Consider the following 22,074-nt stretch of genomic DNA (forward strand, 5'->3'; position numbering starts at 1 on the left):
CTGGAGGTCCGGGCCACTTGAGGAAGAGAGAGTGTGTCACAGAGCAGACGTGCTTCGGCCTGGACCCAGCTGCAGCACCTTTCCAGGTCTGAGCGCCTGGGAAATTATGGTCAGGCAAGAGGGGGCGTGCAGGGCACGGAGGGGAACCGTGGCTCCCGGGGTGGTCCCACAGGCAAGGTGGGGGCGTGCAGGGCACAGAGGGGAGTTGTGGCCCCCGGGGTGGTCCTGGGACTCTGGAGAGTGACCCACTGTTGAGTGGGGAAGTGTCCTTCCCACCATCACAGGGAGTGTGGATTTTCACTTTGTAAGACCCCAGACACCAAAGTGATTCTGATGGGAAGAAATCGACCGGAAGGACTTCTGAGGGCTCCTTAACCCAGGGACTGTCCAGAGGGTGCACCCCACAAAGACCGTGGGAATCATGGTGTCAGGGTTAGAGGCACAGGCCCTCCCTTGCAGGGCAGGCCACCCGGTCTCTCTGAGCCTGCTGCCCACCTATGAAACGGGGATGGCGCCAGCGCTGTGGGGAGCTTGGGCCCCAAGGAATGGAAGCACCGATGCAGCAGGCTTTCCAGAGGAAGGTGGGTTATGGCCTCTTGCAGATGAAACGTCTAGGTCAGGTGGCCTCCAGGTGAGGCCGCGCGGCAGCCCTTGAGCACCCAGGTCTTGTCCAGGCTTTTCTCTTCTCCCGTGGTTTCTGCTTCAACCAGAAGATCCCCCTGCGGGTGATGGTCAGGACTGACTGCCTGTCCACCCTGTGTCTGTCTAGTGGTCACCTCCTGGCTGGAGCATCCTGGGCGGTGCCCCCAACTCCGAGGCCGCCCTGGAGCAGCTCCCCCGGGGAGGTGGCTTCCTGCCGGTGGGCTCCAGCCGGTGGGAGCCCCAGGAAACCGATACGCAGGGGGGAGGTGGGCTCCACAGCCGACTCCCTCGGCCAGGCCTGGCACTGGCGAGGAGGGCACCTGGGACGGTGCTGAGTGAGTCTGCAGCACTGTTGCCCTCGGCCTGGCTCCGGGCTCTGCTGGCGCCCTCTCAGGAGCTCTGGGGGCCGGGAAGGACGGCAGCCTTGTCGGAGGGTCCTCTGGGCGCCGGAAGCCTGATTGGACCGTCTGTTTCCCACGGGGAGGCCTCCCCAGGGCCGCAGGCGGGGACCTGGCATTGGGCGAGGGGTGCCCGCTGGGGGCTGAGGGGCACCTGCTGAGGGGCGAGGTGCGCCCGCTGAGGGGTGAGGGGTACCCAATGGGGGCTGAGAGGGGCTGGTGAGGGCTGAGGGGCACCTGCTGAGGGCTGAGGGGTGCCCACTGAGGGGTGAGGGGCGCCTGCTGGGGGCTGAGAGGGGCTGGTGGGGGCTGAGGGGCGCCTACTGAGGAGTGAGGGGGCACCCTCTGGGGGCTGAGGGGCGCCCACTGGGGTGAGGGATGCCTGCTGAGGGCTGAGGGGTGCCCGCTTGGGTGAGGTGCGCCTGCTGAGGGCTGAGGAGCGCTCGCTGAGGGGTGAGGGGTGTGGGGCACCCGCTGAGGGGTGAGGGGCACTCTCTGATGGGTGCGGGGTATTCGCTGAGGGGCGAGGCGTGCCTGCTGAGGGCTGAGGGGTGCTTGCTGAGGGGTGAGGGGTGTGGGGCACCCGCTGAGGGGTGAGGGGTGCCCGCTGGGGTGAGGGGTGCCAGCTGAGGGCTGAGGGGTGCTCGCTGAGGGGTGAGGGGTGTGGGGTGCCCGCTGAGGGGTGAGGGGCGCCCTCTGACGGGTGCGGGGTACTCGCTGAGGGGCGAAGCATGCCTGCTGAGGGGTGAGGGGCGCCCGCTCAGGTGAGGGGTACCTGCTGAGGGCTGAGGGGCGCCTGCTGAGGGCTGAGGGGCACCCGCTGAGGGGCTCTGGGGGAGCCTGGGTCGGCCTACACCAGGTGTCCCTTGCGTTCTGCCTCTGGCACCGGAGAGACACTGAGGAAACCACTCGCCATGAGGGCCGGACCTCTGTGCTCAGTGCTGGGATGAGGTGCTTGTAGAAGGACCCATGTCTGCGGCCGCCCTCTTGGGAGGCGAGACTGTGGGAGGAGGAGCGAAGCCCCGAGACCTTAGGGACGGGCCCCTCCGGAGCAGTGGGTGTGGTGGCCAGAGCTGGGCCCACAGCAGTGCGGCAGCAGCCCCGTTTCCGAGTGCGGAGACGGGAGACGTGAGCCCCGCAGTGTTCCTGGGGGTGCAGAGGATGAGGTTTACTGATCAGTGAGTGGCAGGCCTGCCAAGCAAGGCTCAGCGTTTTAGGGCAGGACCTCCCCGCCGCCGCCTCCACCCCAGGCCCGGCTGCACCGGATGGCGCTGCCCCTTGGCGCTCCAGCCTTGGAAAGAGTGTTGTTGGCCCAGGGCAGCAGTGGACGATGGTAGAGTCACGAGGTGGGGGCCGCACGAGGCCTCGCCTCTGGGGTGGGGCAGGATGAGCGCCAGCCATGTGCCCGCACTTGCTCCAGCACCCTTGCCCCCGAGGTGACCGGGGCAGGGTGGGGGTCGGCACCGGGCATGACCCACAGGGGCTGGGACTGTCAGACGGAACCCCCCCCCAACAACAGTCCCCAGGTCTCCCTCCCAGCAGGCGGTCAGAGGCCCTGAGCTCCGTCTTCCTGGGACCCCCAGTCATGCAGCTACCGTGCGGACCCCTGGTCAGAGAGGTGGGTGGCCCAGGGAGGAGGCTGGCCGTGAGGCTCTGGCTGAAGATGGGGGGGCACCTCGACACTCACACCATCCCGAAAGCTACATCACCACCGTGGCGGTGTGGCCTCTGGCTCCAGGGCTCCCCACTGTGTTCTGGGGTGCCTTGCGACCGTGACCCCCTGCACCAGCTGGCTCGCCATCCCTGTGGGAAGGAATTGGCTCACCCTGCATTCATGGGCGGGCATGGGGGCCTTACTAGGTGTGGGCAGCTCTCTGCCCAAGCTGGCCTCTCCCATGCACCTCCCGCTCTGTGTGGTCGGGGCCATGTGACCCACCCTCCTCCCGGCAGCCTTCCTGTCCCCGCAGCACAGCCTGGGCAAAGACTGAATCTAAGCCCTCCTCATCGGAGGCCAGGAGCCAGACCTGCCGGCCATCCTCCCCCTGCCCCGGGGCAGCTCGTGCACAGGAGGCGACTGAGGACAGGAAACCCCCCTACGGTTACTGAAGGTCGGATCTGTCATTTATTGAGGTTAATTTCTTTTTGTATCATTATTCTACAATTACATGAAGAACATTGTGTTTACTAGGCTCCCCCCTTCACCAAGTCCCCCCCACAAACCCCACTACAGTCACTGTCCATCAGCATAGTAAGATGCTGTAGAGTCACTACTTGTCTTCTCTGTGTTGCACAGCCCTCCCCATGCCCCCCGCCACATTATACATGCCAAACATAATGCCCCTTTTCTCCCCACCACCCCTTATCCCTCCCTACCCTCCCATTCTCCCCAGTCCCTTTCCCTTTGGTAACTGTTAGTCCCTTCTTGGGTTCTGTGATTCTGCTGCTGTTTTGTTCCTTCAGTTTTCCTTTGTTCTTATACTCCACAGATGAGTGAAATCATTTGGTACTTGTCTTTCTCTGCCTGGCTTATTTCACTGAGCATAATACCCTCTAGCTCCATCCATGTTGTTGCAAATGGTAGGATTTGTTTTCTTCTTATGGCTGAATAATATTCCATTGTGTATATGTATCACCTCTTCTTTATCCATTCATCTACTGATGGACACTTAGGTTGCTTCCATTTCTTGCATATTGTAAATAGTGCTGTGATAAACATAGGGTTGCATCTGTCTTTTTCAAACTGGGCTGCTGCATTCTTAGGGTAAATTCCTAGGAGTGGAATTCCTGGGTCAAATGGTATTTCTATTTTGAGCTTTTTGAGGAACCTCCATACTGCTTTCCACAGTGGTTGAACTAGTTTACATTCCCACCAGCAGTGTAGGAGGGTTCTCCTTTCTCCATAACCTCACCAACATTTGTTGTTGTTTGTCTTTTGGATGGTGGCCATCCTTACTGGTGTGAGGTGATATCTCATTGTGGTTTTAATTTGCATTTCTCTGATGATTAGCGATGTGGAGCATCTTTTCATGTGTCTGTTGGCCATCTGAATTTCTTCTTTAGAGAACTGTCTATTCAGCTCCTCTGCCCATTTTTTAATTGGATTATTTGCTTTTTGTTTGTTGAGGTGTGTGAGTTCTTTATATATTTTGGATGTCAGCCCTTTATATAGAGGTTAATTTTAAAAGACAATTTACTTTCTGTAAATAACCCCAACTTATGAATCCTGTTACTTTGTTACTGTATTTATTTTACATACATCTGGGAACTTGTAACATCAATTTCAAGGGGAATCTTTTGAATTTGATCAAGTCAAGTGATGAAAACCTAATTAGTTAACCTATCGATTCCTTAATTAAATTCTCTTGGGCATGTTAAACTGTATTCACAAACTTATTTTAGTTTCTTTCCAAGGTGCTTCAACTCTGTATGTGGCCCATGTACTCCAAGGAACTCTGAAGTTACTGAGAACTGAACTTAGACACATGGCAGCTCGTGGTTCTAGCAGACACGCCGATTCTGTTGACATGTTTAGTCCATTTCTTGTTCCTTTGAACTTGGATTCACCAGCTCATGAGGAGTGTGGCACAGCTTCAACTAGAATTAGCTACTCTGTGGGATAAACTAGAAAAAGCTGTGCTGTGGGAGTCCTAAACATAGCTGGTTTTCTTCAATGCTGCAAAGCCTTTAAACATACATGGGCTATTCCTGAACCCATAGCAAAGTATTAACACAACAGCTTTGACTTATTTTATCATCTGCCTCTGATTCAAAGCATTTCTGGAGTTAAAAGAAGCTTTTCTACCCCAGAAACGATTTCACCACCCCAAGTAAGAACAGGATTCCCATCACAAAGTGCAAGAGATTTTGCTCTGGATTTGAGACCTGACATTCTGAATGGTTCTATCTGGTGGTTGGATTTTAAGTCACATACATTCCACATGGTTCTATCAGGTCACTGATGAACTTTTCTAAGAGTCACTCTGACACAGGACCCCCATGTCCTACTGAGAAGTTGGTCCCCAGGCCATGTCCCCAGTTTCTCGAAAATCATTCTCTAAGCTTTCTGATTCTCCTGCACCTGATTTCCTGGTGGCTGCACCAATTAGACTCAACTCTCTACTGCCCCCCTGACTTTCTTTGGAATTAGTTTCAAGTTCTTGCTTTCTGGGGGTGCTGCAGCTCCTACAGGGGGGCATTTCCTGCTCCACGGGCCTGTGTCTGGCTCTCGGCTGCCCGGTCCTCTGGGGTGTCCGGTATGACTTTACACCTGTCTCTGTCCTCTTGCTGCTTTCTGGGCTTGTCCCTGCTTCTGGAGAGAGTGTTTGGCCTTTTGTGAATGAAAACTCAACCCCCATCAGTCCGTGTGAACAGTGTCACACCCTAATTTCAATTCACACTGAATTCCCTGCATCTGTAGGTGGCTTAGACCTTCATGACTATTTCGTCACTGGATCTTCACACCTAGTGAGGAGGGTGTGGGCATTTTCTCAGGTTCACAGGTGAGGAAATTGATGTTAAGATATGTCAGGTGGCCTCTTCAAGCCCCATGACTGGTGCCCCCAGAACGTGGGTACCACCCGTTGGGGCTTATTGGCTAGTGGCCAGTGTTACCCCCCACTCCTGCAGGGCAACGGTTCCCATTCACAGGCTTTGAAGCCCCCACGAGTTGCAGTTGCTGGTGCCCAGGCTGGCCTCCAGGGGCCACATCCTACTCTCTGGGCACAAATCCTGACCAGCCAGACACAGGGCTGTCGTGTACCCAGCACATCCTTTCCCGGGCCCAGAACCACCAGCTGTTCATGGTTCTTCACCAAGGTGGTGCCAAGAAGCCCAGGTATTGCAAAGTTCACTATGTGGATTGTGTGATCAAATTAATAGAGGGGGTGGGGGGTGGCAAGAGAGAAAGAGAAGGAGGGAGGGAGAAGAGCAGCAATGAGACCCCAAGGGGCTGCTAGGGAATGAAGTGGGATCAGCCCGTGTCACCAATGGTACACATCTCCACCAGTTTGAGCTGTGCTGACAGCATCTGTGGAAGGCAGGACAAGCCCCCACCCATGTCATATCCATGTACCTTTAGGGAGAGGGTAGAACACCTGCAAAGCAGGCCTGAGTGTGGGCCACATGGACATCTGAATGCAATGTTGAGTCTCCTACGTCCCACAGCAGCAGAGGTGTGGGGAAAATGGGAGTGCCTATGGCCAGGATCCGCTCCTGAACCTAAACTACTTGATGATGCAACTGGCCTGCTGCTAGGCTACAGCTTCCACACCTGCAGGCAATAAGCTATTACTGACTGAGTCACTATATAAAGAGCTCTGCCCAGGGCTCTGGGTGGAGGCAGAGATGAAGGGGGTTACGGACCTGCAGACTGCTGGGTGCAGAGTGATTCTAGTGCTTGACCCTTGGTGGGGTGAACAAGCCAGGTAATAAACCCTTTTACCCTAAGAATGTTCCATTGTCATTCCTCAGTCTCAATGAATGCATAGTGAACTTGCCCAGGGCTGAAACCCCCTGGCAAGACACTGCCTTGCTGATCTGCTTGGAGGCCCTGGCAATGGGGCGGGGTGGAGAGGGGAGGCATCCCGCCACACTGAGCAAACAGCATGTGTACAGGAGGGAGCGTAGGGAAGGTGGCTACTTGACGATGTAACGACCGAAGATGGCTTTCTCCCCAGCCATCGGAGGACAAAGCCAAACAACGCCCATGGCCTGGCTGGCATGGGGCCGTGCCACGGACAGATGGGCAGTTTCTGCAGCTGCATCTGTGGGGAAACGATGCACAGCAGCCCTGTCCTGAGGGCACAGGCTGGCTTTCACCCATGGCTGTGTCTGGAAGAAGGAGCCCAGCCTCCCCAGAGAGGCTGAGTGAGGACGTGCGTGCCTGCCTTGCGTATGCAGCACTAAACATGATTGTAGCCCAGGGCTCCCCCGCACCCACTAAGCCTTCCATTCGTGATCCTGTTTAGTCCCCATCCCCACTGCCGAGGTCACACTGCTGGCCTCCCCCTTTAGCAGAGCTGAGCGACTGCCCAGGCCCCCAACGGTCACCCACACAGCCGCTCACAGCACCCCAAGAGCAGCAGGGTCTGTGTGCTGGTTTCCCGCGGCTGCTGTGACGAATCACCACAAACTGTGTGGTTCAGAACAACACAAACGGATGACTTCACACTCCCCGAGGCTGCGAGAATCTCTGGGCTAAAACGCAGGCCTGGTTCCTCCCGGAGCCCTAGGAGAGACTCGGCCCTGTCTTCTCCGGCTTCTGGAGGCTGCCCAAAGCTCCTGGTTCACGGGCCTGCCTCCATCTCAAAGGCAGATGGCTGGTTGGGTGTTTCTCATTTCCCATCACTCTGAGCTTTGGCGTCCTTCTCCTGCCACATTTTAGGACCCTGGTGATTACTTTGCACCTGCCTGGATAATCCAGAATAATCTCCCTATTTTAAGGCCAGCTGATTAACAACTTCAGTCCCATCTGTGTACTGTAATCCCTTTTGCCATGTAAGATAACATATTCACAGGCTACATGGGGTAGGGTCTGGGAAGCTTTCAGCTGGGGTGATACACTTCGGTCTGCACCCTCTATGGCCACCTTTCACTCCATGACTTGGACTGGCTGGCCTCCCAAGGTCCAACCTCTGCCTGCAGGGGTGTGCTGGGGCCAGCAGGCGCTTTCAAGCTTTAAGCAACTGTTATTATCAAATTATACAAATGTAAAACTAAATAAGTTATGTTAAAACAAAGGTAACAAGTGCTCAAAGATCATCACTTCCTAATTATGCTATTACATATCTCTGTCACCTATGCTCTGTGGTTATTTGCCTCTTTTCCAGAACCCTCCTTGTCTCGCCTGAGGTGGATTGACCCTGGCAAGTTCACTCTGGATTTGATGAGACTGAATAACGGAACTTGAGGGTAAAAGGGTTTATACCAAGCTTGATTCTCACTGTGGCAGGTCAGAGTATTGGAATCACGTCTGCCCCTGGCAAGTCCACATCCATCTCGGTCTCTGTCTCTGGGCAGAGCTCTTTATATAGTAACACTGACAATAATAGCTTATTGCCTGTGGGTGTGGAAGCAGTAGCCTAGCAGCGGACCAGTTACCTCATCAAGTAGTTAAGGGTCAGGGGAGGATCCTGGCCATAGGCACCTCCGCCTTCCCTATGCTCCCTCTTGTACACATGCTGTTTGCTCAGTGTGGCGTGACTCCTCCCCTCTCCACCCCAGACTGATCCTGTTGGTCTCGGGCAGGGGGCAGGAGGCTATCCTGGCCCCAGGCAGGGCAAGTCCCTCCTTTGTTCTCCTGGCCCCCTCGTGGCTTCTCCCCATCCCAATTCACATCACATACCACAGAACAGCTCCCTTCCTGCCTTTACCACTGGCTCTGGCTGTGCACAGTCTGGCACAATTCCTGCATAGTCGGTGCTCAATAAACAGTGCAATGGGGGATATTCATGTATGCAGCTGTATGTGCTGCCTCCTTGGTGAGTCCTTTAAGTCTCCCCCAGGACTCAGAGGAAATGGAAGAGGGGAAAGAAAGCATTGATTTGGGCAGGGTTCTGCAGGGAGCCAGCTCCCAGCAGCAGGGGTCTTCTAGGCACACCAGGGGGCCTCAGGACTGCCACCTCCCGCCCCCTGTATCTGCAAGGAGGGCCCCTTAATGCCTGGCATCCCTCACAAAGACTTTCTTTATGTGGGTCCTTGGGGATGAGAGCCCAGGACGTAGGGCACCTTAGAATCCTGCGTTCTGGGAGCTGAGCTTCTGCCCCAGGTGTGCTGTAAGGATAAACAGCAGTTAGTGGGGAGACAGCTCCCCAGGGGCCCGGGCAGGCAGCTCAGATGTAGACACCATCCACGTGGGTCCCCTTTCTTCACCTTAACCAGGGCTCAGCAGCAAATGATGGAAGCAGCACAGGCCTCAAGGGCTTCATGCTGCGATGCAGCTCCTGAGGGGTGGGATGATGGGGTGGGGGAGCAGGGGAGATGGGATCCCAGAAGAAACGCCGAGCTAGGTAGTTGTACGGGTGGCAGCTCTAGGCTAAGCTGTTTCCTTATGCACCAGCCCATGGACGGCAGGGTCTCACCCCATTTCACAGATGGAAGACTGAGGTTTGCACCTGGTGAATATCAGTGCCAGGATAGACTCACGCTCTGAGATGACACAAAATACTTCCTGGAAGTGGTCTTAAAATATTTGGTCCTGTCCACAGGTTACTCTCCTGGCCCGAGGCTGCGGAGCTCCTGCATGGTGCTGGTAAACCCCATCCTCACTTGCTCGGGCTCCTCACCAGTCCCTTGAGACCCGAGGTACAGTCTGGCGCCTCCTCTCATGTTGCTCGGAGTTTGCAGTCAGTGGAAACTGCCGGAGCCCCGGGAGCAGCTGCTGGCCTCAGGCAGAGGGGAAGGAGGCAGACCATGGCAGGACAGGGCTGCCACCGGGGAACAATCCCCGGTGCCTACTCATGGGCCAGGGTAACCAGCTGGTTACACACTCTCACACACACTCACACAGGCACACAAACAGCCGGTATGCCCCCCACCCACTTCACCTACAGGGTCCCAGCTAGAGTTCCATTGCCCCACCTTTGGCTGAGAGCATGGGGGCTTCTTGGGTGACAGCCCCCTAAGCCTGTGCCCAGTGGTCAAGGGTCAAGGTCAGGAGCCATGACCGGAGAGAGGAAAGACTGACTGTTCTGATGCCCACACCTTGGTTGAAGGCTTGGTAGAATGTAGGTGAAATGGGACCACGGTTTCCAAGGACACTGAGGTGAGGACAGTGGGGTGAAGAGGAGGGGACACGTGTCTTTGAGAATGTCCTCGGGTGGACACTATCTGCTGTTGTATAGGCAAGCACAGAGGCTGAAAAAGTGTACAAATCTGAGACCAACAAGAACCCAAGCTCCCTAGGATCCTACTCAAGATTAGATCCACAGTAGTCGGTGTCTTGCTGTCATAAAACTGAGTCACCATCAGCAAGAAGCTTCCCTGGGAGAGTATTTTAATTACAATGGGTTATTTCACAAACCTCTCCACCTGGAGATTATGCTATTTGTTTTATTTACTTGTGCTGAGAAATTATATTTGCTCTCATTTTGTTCATTGTAGGAAACTGGATTTACTCACTGACCTTATTATATTTAACTTACAGACTATCTCACTTCAATTACCCATGCAGCAATATAAAAGAATGGTTTTAGAATTTCTCTGAATAAGGAAAATATCCATTTTTTCTTCTTACGTAGAAAAAAATGCAGTGAAAATGGCAATGGCAGTCAGTGTTGTTGCATTTTTAAAATGCACTACAAGATTTCCAGTTTAAAAAACGGCGATGTAATTCGGCCTTCCCCTTCCCCCCACGAGGAAGGCCCACCAAGAACCAGAGAATGAGGTCTGTGTCTAAGGAGATGTGGCCGCATGTGACCCCAGGCCACAGACAGGTGGCAGGTCAGTGAAAGCTATGGCGTAGGAGAGCTGGGGAGAGGGTGCGAGGTGGCAGTTCAGACCAGGCCGTGGGAGAAATCACAGCGGAGGCAGGGCCTCCCCAGTGGGTGGGGGGTGAGGTCCACCTGAGGCACAGGGAGTGTCCCCGAACCTGCTCTGGTTCTGAGAAGCAGAGCATGTGGGGCTAAGTGAGGAGCGCCCCACAAACCCCATTACTACAAAGCTGTGTGGGGAGGTCACATCTTTGTATATGAAGAGAAAGTATAACCCCCAAAATACAAGAGAATGCAGGTCAAGTGTGTGGCAGGTTATTTAATGTAAATGGGATCAACTGAACAAGGACAAACCCAATTCCGTGCCCCATCCTGGAGGCACTCCGAAAGCTGTGGGGCAGAGAAAGGCCGAAAATCCAGAGGATGGGGGCGAAGGTGCGGTTAGATAATGCAGGTGGAAAAGCATCAAGCATGAGCAAGAAGTGCTCATGGGTTACTTAGAAGTGTGTTATTTAATTTCCAAATATTTAGGAGATTTTCTACCTACTTTTCTGTTGATTTCTACTTTAATTCTTTCATGGTCAAAGGGCAGACATTACATAATTTGAACTGCTCTGTTTATTTGGGCTTGTTTTATGACCCTGCATATGGTTCTGTGTGTGCTTGACAAGAATGTATTTTGCAGTTGTCGGGTGGAGGGTCCACAACTGTAAATTAGGCAGTTGGGTTAACACTATGTTTCTGTGTAAAGGTGGTATTGTTACTAATTTTTTGTCTACTTATTCTATCAGTTATTGAGAGAGGAACATTTAAATCTCTAAACAAAATTGTTGATTTGTCTGTTTTTCCTTTTAGGTCTGTCAGCTTTTCCTTTATGTATTTTGGAAGCTCTGTAATTAGGTACGTACACATTTGGGGTTGTTATATCCTCATGACAGAATTTTTCCTTTATCGTTCTGGAATCTTCCTCTTCATTCCTGGTGCTATTCCTTATTCTGAAGTCTTCTTTGATATTAATATGGTAGTCCAGCTAATCTCATTCCTGTTATATGCACAGTATTTCCTTTTCCATTCTTGACCTTTACCTGTGTTGTTATATTTAGAGCAGGTTTCTGGAAGAAAACGTATTTTCTTGTAGAAAACATATATTCTGTTTTTTGGTCCACTTTGATAATCTCTGCCTTGTAAATGGAGTGCTTAGCCCATTTATATTTTAGATAATTGGGGGTGTTGCTGGGTTTAATTCTCTCATCTTGCTCCTTTTTCCATTTTTTCCTCCCTCATTTTGATGAACTAAACACTGAGTGTTTGTTTGTTTGTTTGTTTGTTTGTGTGGTAAAATACACATAACATACATTTTTTTTTTTTTTTTTTTTTTTATTGAAGGGTAGTTGACACACAGTATTACATTACATTAGTTTCAGGTGTACAACACAGTGATTCAACATTTATATACATGATAATTCTAAGTACCAGCTATCACCATACCAAGTTGTTACAATATTTTGACTATATTCCTTATGCTATACATTACATCCCGGTTGCTTATTTATTTTACAATTGGAAGTGTGTACTTTTTCTTGGTTGTTGTTGTTAGGGCATCTCTCATTTTTATTGATCAAATGGTTGTTAACAACAATAAAATTCTGTATAGGGGAGTCAATGCTCAATGCACAATCATTAATCCACCCCAAGCCTAATTTTCGTCAGTCTCCAATCTTCTGAAGCATAACGAACAAGTTCTTACATGGAGAACAAATTCTTACATAGTGAATAAGTTACATGGTGAACAGCACAAGGGCAGTCATCACAGAAACTTTTGGTTTTGCTCATGCATTATGAACTATAAACAGTCAGTTCAAATATGAATACACATTTGATTTTTATACTTGATTTATATGTGGATACCACATTTCTCTCTTTATTATTTTTAATAAGATGCTGAGGTGGTAGGTAGATACAACATAAAGGTAGAAAACATAGTTTAGTGTTGTAAGAGAGCAAATGTAGATGATCAGGTGTGTGCCTGTAGACTATGTGTTAATCCAAGCTAGACAAGGGCAATAAAACATCCACATATGCAGAAGATTTCTCTCAGAACAGGGGGGGTGAGGTTCTAAGCCTCACCTCTGTTGATCCCCAATTTCTCACCTGATGACCCCCCAGCGACTGTGCCTGTCTTAGGTTGTTCCTCCCTTGAGGAATCTTACCCGTCTCTGGCTAACCAGTCATCTTCCGGGGCCACACAGGGAAATGTTAAGTTGGTAAGTGAGAGAGAAGCCTTATTGTTTGAAATGGTTAGCTTTTTATTTCTTTGCATATTTATGCCCTGTGGCTTCTATGCCCAGCATTTGTCTTGAGGTATCTTTACCACTTGGAGGAGTTATGATACTCGGTAAATTTGATATGAGGCACGAATTCTATTTAAGAATTCGTTGTAATTAGGAAGGAAGAAGAAAAGCTATAGAAGTAGCAGGCGGGAGAAAACATGGGAAGATTGATTATTTCTTTGACATATCTTCTTGTAGAGTAACTTCAGCATGTATATATTTTAAGCTACTACTTAAATTGCGCACACACATTAACATAATAGGAGTATAGTTACATAACCAAAGCATACCTGTAATTACCAGCCATCTCCAGTGAAACCAAGAAAACCAGTTAGGCACCCTAGGCATTTGTGAAAACTTATCAATGATATGATGGTTATTATCTAACTGAATTTGAATAGTTTGAGAAAAATCAGACAAATTAAAACAACCCATTCCTGGGGAATGTTCACATCCCTTATGTTCTTTTAACAGTAAATAGTCTGTAGTTGTAAGATTTTGGAGCGCTACAATTTGCACTTCTCCTAATTCTTGGTTGAGTTCCAACAGTATAGATCCAGTCAAATTTGTTGTTTTACTGTATGCACAGGCCAGCTTAGATATCTCCTTCATTCCCATGGCAAGTCCAGGAGCTGGTGGGATGAGTGCATCTACAGCTGTAGCAGTGCGTGGATCTTTGTTGGGGTTTTTTGATGATCATCTTCTGGCATGAGTCTTCCCGAGAGTGCTGATGTTGGAAGTTCTCTTTCATATCGTTTCTTAGTTCATTTTCGGGGTAGCCAAATTAGGCTTTGATCCTCTGTATAAACACAAACAGACCCTTTGCCTACACTTTTATATGTCCTTTATATTATTGTGTAGAACTCATTAGAGGTCACCACATAGGAACTGCATTTTTTTTTTTTTATTCATTAATCTACACTTACATGATGAATACTTACGAATACTTTGTTTACTAGGCTCTCCCCTATACCAGGTCCCCCCTATATACTCCTTTACAGTCACTGTCCATCAGCGTAGCAACCTGTTGTAGAATCACTACTTGTCTTCTCTGTGTTGTACAGCCCTCCCCTTTCTCCCACCCCGCTATGGATGCTAATCTTAATACCCCCCTACTTCTCCCCCCCTTATCCCTCCCTACCCACCCATCCTCCCCAGTCCCTTTCCCTTTGGTACCTGTTAGTCCATTCTTGAGTTCTGTGATTCTGCTGCTGTTTTGTTCCTTCAGTTTTTCCTTTGTTCTTATATTCCACAGATGAGTGAAATCATTTGGTATTTCTCTTTCTCTGCTTGGCTTGTTTCACTGAGCAAAATACCCTCCAGCTCCATCCATGTTGCTGCAAATGGTTGGATTTGCCCTTTTCTTATGGCTGAGTAGTATTCCATTGTGTATATGTACCACATCTTCTTTATCCATTCATCTATCGATGAACATTTAGGTTGCTTCCAATTCTTGGCTATTGTAAATAGTGCTGCGATAAACATAGGGGTGCACTGATCTTTCTCATACTTGATTGCTGCATTCTTAGGGTAAATTCCTAGGAGTGCAATTCCTGGGTCAAATGGTAAGTCTGTTTTGAGCATTTTGATGTACCTCCATACTGCTTTCCACAATGGTTGAACAAGTTTACATTCCCACCAGCAGTGTAGGAGGGTTCCCCTTTCTCCACAGCCTCGCCAACATTTGTTGTTGTTTGTCTTTTGGATGGCAGCCATCCTTACTGGTGTGAACATACATTTTAAATGAGTACATTTCCATATGCCATTGTAGCTCCGCTGTGGGTACGCTCTTCCACATCTTTAGCTTGTCACAGCCCACCTTCAGATAACATCACACCATCCCACTTGCAGAGCGTGGGAACCTGGCATCCGTGCCTGTGTGCTTCCGTTACCCCTTCTGCCCTTCATAGCAATGTTTTCATACATGTCACTTTGATGCATGTGGGGTTAGGAACCCCACAGTGCATGGTCATCGTTTTTTAAAGCAGGTCTTTTAAAATCACAATTTAAATAAAAAATCATTTTCAAGCAAAAATATCACTAACATAAATGCCGGAGTAATGCAGCTGTGTCTGGTCGCTGCTTCCTCCGGCTCCCGGAGTGTACGGTTTGCACTGCGATGGCAGCATCTCTTGTGCTGCCATTAGTTCTTTGTCTTTCTCCCGTGCTAGACAATAAAGTCCTTGAGAGCAGAGACAATATCTATTCATCCTGTAACTTTAGCACAGTGCCTGGGGTTCAGAGGAGTTCAACAAATGTCATACAGTTGATTTCCTGGCTGCCCAGATGAAGGAATGCCGATTGGGCTGCAACGCGGATTGCTGGAAGCACAGCTGGAACTGCTTCTGCAGACAGACAGATGTGCACACCGGCCCCTGAGTCCTTTTACCCAGACCTTCTTCCTTCTGTCCTTTCTGTCACCATCAAGCCCCCTCCACTCCCCCACCTTGAAAACTTGACTCCAAAGTATGCTTCAAAGACACCTGAACTTAAAAGGTTACAGGTCAGGACCCCCGGTGGGATCTGATGGGCTGCCTTCCGGGAGCTGCTGTGTGTGGCCCCCCTGAACAAGTCGTGTGTGGAGGCCACCGGTTGCTCGTACGCTTGTGTTGTGAACAGATATGAGCGTGGGTGGGTCTGGGGACAGCAAGTGGGTCCCTCCTGGATTGCACTCTAGCTGGCCTGGAATGTGGCCCAGAGCCCCATGCCGACTGCTTGAATCTTTGTGGACCCGACTGCTCCCATCTCATTTGTGAAACTGAGGCAGCAACCAGCTTCATCAACTGCAAAGAATTCCCTGCAGCTGAACTACAGCATTGACTGCCTAGTAATGTGGATGGTGTTATCTGGAATGTGGAAATGTCACGCCTACAGCTTTGAAGTGATGTAGTTCATGTTTGCTGCAGTGGTTGGGTGGCTCGGGAATAGTTAAAGCCGGCTCACAATGGGCAACAGTCAGTTCTTCTGAAAATGGGGATGTAGAAATATTTCTCTTCCCATTTTGAATTCAGAACAATCAGAGCATTGTGGATTTTACTCTGCTTTGCTGACCTTCCTCTAGTTTTTCGATCCTTAAAATGCTGAGAGCATTATAAAAATGTTCACAATGTACTTCAAAAAAATTGCTACATAAATAAAAAACCCAAAATAAAGATTCCCCCCTTCCAGCTAGTTTTAACCTTATATCATGGGAGAAAACTTATTATCAAGAGATCTTTAATGCATTCATGAAATTTCTTAAAAGGCTAAAGAATTTTCTTTCAGATGTAAAGTTAAACTTCAGTTCAACCATCTTCCTATTTCACGTTTTATTTAACACATATTTAGAAAGGCCTTGATGGGGTGAGGAGGATCACATGCACCATTCCTGTGCAGGCCCATGGTGTTTTGTGCCCAAAGAGAGGTACGGGATAATTCCCTGAAAATGGTCACCAGTCTAGGTTTATTTTCATCTTTCCCAGGCACTGTGGCTTCACCATTAGTGCCCCGACTCACTGAATCTCAGAACTGCAAAGGCGTCCGAGGATAATGTGCTGAGGATAATGAGGATCCTTTCATGATTTTTTTAGCCAAGGTGCCCACTGTCCCCTGTCGGGTGGCGGAGGAAATGCCTGCTTGCAGAGGGGCTGGAAGACCGCCCCTTCCCCCCGAGCCCTGCCGCCTGGCCTGAGCCTCAGGCAGTGGGCAGTCTGAAAAGTACCAAGCCAGACCAATGCCTTCACCTACACCTGGAGGAGATGTGGCCCAGAGAGGCTTGGTGACTTGTCCAAGCTCCCACAGCCCCCGTGGCAGAGCTGGCCTGGACATGGGCCCCTGGGATTCCTGGGCCAGCATCGCCACATTCCCAGAGCACAGTCCCTTCGTGGTGGCCAGGGGGGTGGGTGGAGAGACAAGGGACTGCCTTGGAGTGACTGGCACCTCTGGGCCTCTGGATGATGGCCGGGCAACCTGAAGGCTGGGCCAGACAGAAAGGCCGTTATGGGTCCATATGGACCTGGCCACCTAGAGACTGAACAGAGAGGTGAGTGCATCCAGCCCCCCATCAGGAATCAGGACAGGGTTTTCTCCTCAGGAAACATCCTATATGCTCATCAGGGAGCAGATGCATCTGCTCTGGAAGAACGTTCCAGATTGTCATTTAAGACCCTCAGCTGCTCCACCACTGGAGCTTAAGAGTTTTCTGGAGCTATTCAGCCCGATTCAGCCAATTAAAAAACTGCTCCAAGAAAGTGAGCCAGGTGGTGTTTCAGAAGTTCCATTAGCTCTTCTAAAATGATAAGGTTCCATTTAGTAAATTACTACTCTCTAGGATTTAATTTCATCCCAGCACCTGGGAAAATTTGTTTCATCTCATAACACTCTCTAAAGGGAGCGTGCGTGCGTGTGTGTGTGTGTGTGTGTGTGTAGGTGGTCGTGGGGGTTGGGGGTTGTTTGGGAAATCATGTATCAGTGCAAAGGTTTATCTGCACCTCTCAAAGGAAGATCATTCCTCCCTCAATGGCTTGAATCAACGGCAAGTTCTAATTCTATTTTGGGCCATTATTATTTCCTTAAAATGCCACTTTAAAAACCATTATCATAAAAGGCTGTATTACGACTCTCCCTGAGCTGCAACCACCTCAAACTAGCCTAAGCAAAATAGGGCGTTCACTGCCTCACATCAGTGGGGAATTGGGCAGGAGGCCGTGGCAGGGTTGTCCAGACCCCATGGCCACCGGCAGCTCATCAAGGGATGCAGCCTCCCCACCGGCTTCAGGAGCCGGCCCAGGGACTCTGATTGGCCCAGTCTGGGTCACATGAGCAGGCTCAACCCAATCACTGTTGCTGGGAGGTAGGGGGCTCTGATTGGTCAGGGCAGGACCACATGGTTGGCAAGTAGTTCTCCATCTTGGCCGGGTGGAAAAGATGCCTCCCAGGTCAAAGGGGTTAGAGCTGAAGACAGGCAGGAGAGGTGCTGGGCACACAGTCGCCAGTGTTATATCCTGCTTGTCAGACCTCCAAGACTTAAGGTCTCTTACTAAATTACCATAATGCTGAGAGGCCCACAAATAGCCCTTATTCCACCACCCCAGCACTTCCCGGGGCAAGGCCGGGCATCGATATGTACAGGTGAGTCTACATTATGGTTCACTTTAAAACCTTGTGGCCTGATGTCTTTGTTGCTAGTGCCTTAATTGTATCTAACCTTCTGCCTTATCGATAGGGCCTGTTTTTCTGGCAATACACTTTAGCCTTGATTCAAGAAGGCAGATTGAGCAACACTTCTGGGTTTTAGCACAGAAATGTCACTACGATCTGTACTCTCTCACCTGCGGTCCTTGGTGACTTAAATTCCTGACACACTGACCTGCAGTCTGCCAGGAAGGCCTTCTGCTTGGCAAGCTGCGTGGACATTCCTGCTCTTCCTGGCAATGTTCTTACATGTGTCAGTATGTTTTCCCAGGAGCCCCCGGCACTTGTTTGCATATCTTTGCCCTAGGCTGTCTTGCACGCTGCAGAAACTTCTGGATCACCCCAATGCACCTTCACGATTTCTCAGAGCTTCTTGGCTCCTTATGCCTTCTCTGCTGCCCCTTACTGATTTTGATCTGATGGGTTTTTATAAGAAATAACCTCAAATTGCAGTTTTGAAGTTATCTTTATAAACCAGTGACAAATTGCTCATGATCTTCAAAGCAAGGGGCCCCTTTGTCATTTGGTGCTACCACCCAGGGACTTCTTCCCTGCACACTATGGGCATGTTAAACATGTGAATTTAATGCCAGTACATACCTGACACAGTCCTACTTCTTTCTAGAAGCCATACCGCTGCCCCATCTCACAGGAAGGACTTTCTTTGGGTTTCTAGCACTTGGCCAAATGCTGGCTAAATTTTGTTACATTTTGGATGCATGTGGCATGTGTGTTTGCATATTCCAAGTGCATGCATGTGTTTATAGAACTTAGTGTTGTAAAGCTCAATGTTGGGACCAGGTAGCCTACAGCTCTGGTGTCGAGCACCTGCCTCAAAGGATGGCTTACATTACAACAGATGCTCAATAAATGCTTTTAAATGAAACCAATACCTATTTCAACATTTACAAATGTGATTTCTCCTCCCCACGTTCTGCTCCCAGCTCTGCATTCTCTTGACAGGTCATAGTTCACAGCCCCCTGCATGCCCCCAGCAGCTGCTCTTACATCCCCTCAGCCCCCAGAGCCGCACAGTCATGGCAGAGGAACAAGGGAACTGCTTCATGCTTCTTTCCAGGACCTCAAAGTGGCCCCTACTTTAAGGTTCAACATCTGAACATAAAAAACCCAGCACTCAGTTATCAATGCCTCTCCTGGAGCTCAGAGTTATTGGCGCCTTCTCTGCCAGGGATACTACGCTCATTAGATAGCTGGGGAGATGCACTGAAGTCTCCCTAAGAACTCACAGTGAGAGAGGAGAAATGCCAGGTGATGCTCTTCATCTGTAAAGTAAAGAGTCCAGGCACGGTGATCTCACATTCCTTCCAGCCAAATCGTCCCTCCTAGGAGCAAGGGGTGAGTGAGCAGGAACAGGGAGGAGGGGTTCCCCAAAGCCATGTCACTCACCCAAAATCCAACCTGACTTCTCAGGAACATAGATTTCCTCCAGCAAAATACCCTCGGTATCCTTTTATAAAACAGGCCGTTTTTAAGCAGTTAAAATGTTCTTGGAAACATTTTCATGTTTGCACTGGACGCTTTGTGTTAGCATTAGAGGTAAAAGTGCACTCACTGGGTTTTTCCCTACTTGAAATTCTGACATCCCAGAGAGCGACTCATTCAGGGAGCTGACATTTGATGGTTCGATATTCTATCTGGATTAAACACTCTGGAAGTGTTTCTTTTTTTTAAGTTATGAGATTATCATTACAATGGAAAAAGTCTTGACAAGTATCCTTAGCAACGGATCACAGCAAAGGATGATTCTCCTTATTTGAGAGGCGGTGGCCTGACAGACAGAGCCGCTGACCACGTAATGGGGGGCACTGTGTGCCTCTTTGCCTTAAGCATTAAAACGATCAGGTTGGAGAGGACAGGAATCTTCAGATTCATCAAATGCTGCCGAATTGCTCTCCAGAGTGCTCACAGCTTCCCTGAAAGTGTGTGAAATGTTCTATTTCTCCACATGCCTGGGGGCACTTGTTATCCATAGGCTTAAAATGTTTGCCAGTGTGAGGAGTAAATGGTACAGTATTGTTTTAGTTTCTAGTTTCATGTTTACTGACAAATTTGAGCATCTTTGCATGTGTTTTTTGGATGCCTAAGTGTCTTCTGTGAATTTCTTGTTCATCTACTTTGTGCATTTTAATTGTTAGATTGGTTTTGTTTCTGTTTTACTATATACATTTGTAGGATTTCTTTCTGTAGTCTAGATATGAAGTCTGTGGTTGGGTTGCACATAGGAAATATGTATTTTCCTAGTCTGATTTTATTACCAAACTTTTATCAGCATCTTACAATGAATCATATAGCATGCTCTTTTTCTATTCTTTGAAAAATCTGTTAAGATGCATATAATCTATTTCTTGAAGATTACATAAAATTCCCCTGAACATCTGTCTGGGATGCTAGGAGGTGAGAGAATTTTGACTGATTCAGTTTCTGTAAGGGTTACAGGTTCATGCAGGCTTTTGTTTCCTTCCTGATTCAGTTTTGGTGAGTTTTATTTTTCTAAAGGGAATCCATTTCATTCGTGCTTTCAGATTCATTGGATCAAGTTATTCATAGTATCTCTTAAATGTGTCTTTAATTTTCACTGCAATTAAATCCCACTTTTCACTCTTGTTAGTCATAATTTTTTCTTCCCTATTCCTCTCCCTCCCCACTCCCTGCCCGTGTATCATTCCGCCTCACAGCTCTTCTGTTTTCTGAGCTTGTACAGAGACTCACTTTTACATTTTTGATTTTTGTTTCTGTTTCTAGGAATGGTACTTGCAAGCCATTCATTCAGGTGGAACCAGCATCTCATAATTGCTATTGTAATTTCCTAACTGAAGAGTCAGTTAGAGGAGCATTTCAATTTCCTAAACATACTTTTGAAGTGTTTGTATGGTTGATTTGTAGTTTAATTGCATTGAGGTCTGACTATGTGCTCTGGATGATGTCAATTAAAAAAAATATGTTGAACCTTAAAAGTCCCATTGCTTATGGTGGATTAACATAGTGGTATATGCATGAGAACAGATACACATTTTCTATTTCTTGGATGCTAAACGCTGGCCACTGCCTTGGGCAATTGGAGCTCGACCCAGCTGGGACCTATTGCTTGGGCGTAGAATTCTCCTGGACTTCTCCAGCCAAGGAATAGGGGATGCTGCTTCCCACCGGTGAAGTCACTACTGGGGCATTGATCCCCTGTACTTCTGGGCTGCTCTGGGCTGAGTGCTGAGTGGGATCCTGCTGACATCCTACTTCTGGAGCATCAGAGAAAGGGGGCAGGACATGACAGATGTGGGACTGAGCAGGCTTGAGGTGAGGACCGGAGGCAAGGGAACCCACATGTACCTGTTTGCTGAGGCAACAGCTGGCCTCAGACGGAAGCTGGTGTATCTGAGCTGTACACGGGCATCTGTGCAATTTGTCTTCTAATTATTAATGTCTGTTTTGCATTTATTAGTTCCTTCTGCTTCCTTTGTGCTCATTTGCTGCTTTTTCTAACTTCTCATGTTGGAAATCTAGTTCATTATTATGTTAGCCTCTCCTGTTGTCTAATGTAAGTTTTTAGAACTTTAAATAGCTCTTTAAGAAGCATTTTGTCCAAATCCGTCAAGATTTAAGATGTAGCGGTCTTAATATGGCTACTTAAAATATTTTGTAATTTCAACATAGTTTCTTTGAATCATCAGTTAGTTGAAAATATATGTATTAATTCCAAATGTATATCTCTTTCTCCTAAGTAATCATTGTAGTTAATTACTCACTTAAATGTGGATGAAAAAATGTAATGTTCATGAAACCAAACTTGAAATGTTTTGAGACTTGTGCTGTGCCCCAGATGAAGGTAAATTTTTGTAAATGTTCTGTGTGTGCTGGAAAAACACCTGTGTTCTCGCCTGTCACAGGCCCATCTCTGTCCCTCGGACACTGCCATTTGGGGATGTTTTGTCCAGCTTCCAATACAAGTATCGCATCTCAGTGTTTGAAGGCTTTTCTGGAGCTCCAGAAGGGAGGACAGCTGTGCGGACTCCAGGAGGGCCTGGGAGCCGGCACCCCGGGGGAAGCCATCCAGCAGTGAGACAGGGAGCTGCCCCTCAGTGCTGCTGA

The 22,074-nt window shown here is 49.1% G+C and overlaps 1 protein-coding gene across 1 annotated transcript in view; it reads left to right on the forward strand.

Annotated features, from left to right (window-relative positions):
• Nucleotides 1–22,074, forward strand: part of UMODL1 (uromodulin like 1) — a 108,714-nt gene that overhangs the window by 71,936 nt on the left and 14,704 nt on the right. Inside the window, 1 exon segment of the mRNA XM_057504873.1 lies at nucleotides 11,324–11,368. The gene's annotated coding sequence lies outside the window, so the exon portion shown is untranslated.

The sequence above is a fragment of the Manis pentadactyla genome, chromosome 1 (genome assembly GCF_030020395.1).
Source record: "Manis pentadactyla isolate mManPen7 chromosome 1, mManPen7.hap1, whole genome shotgun sequence".
Taxonomy (NCBI): Eukaryota; Metazoa; Chordata; class Mammalia; order Pholidota; family Manidae; genus Manis; species Manis pentadactyla.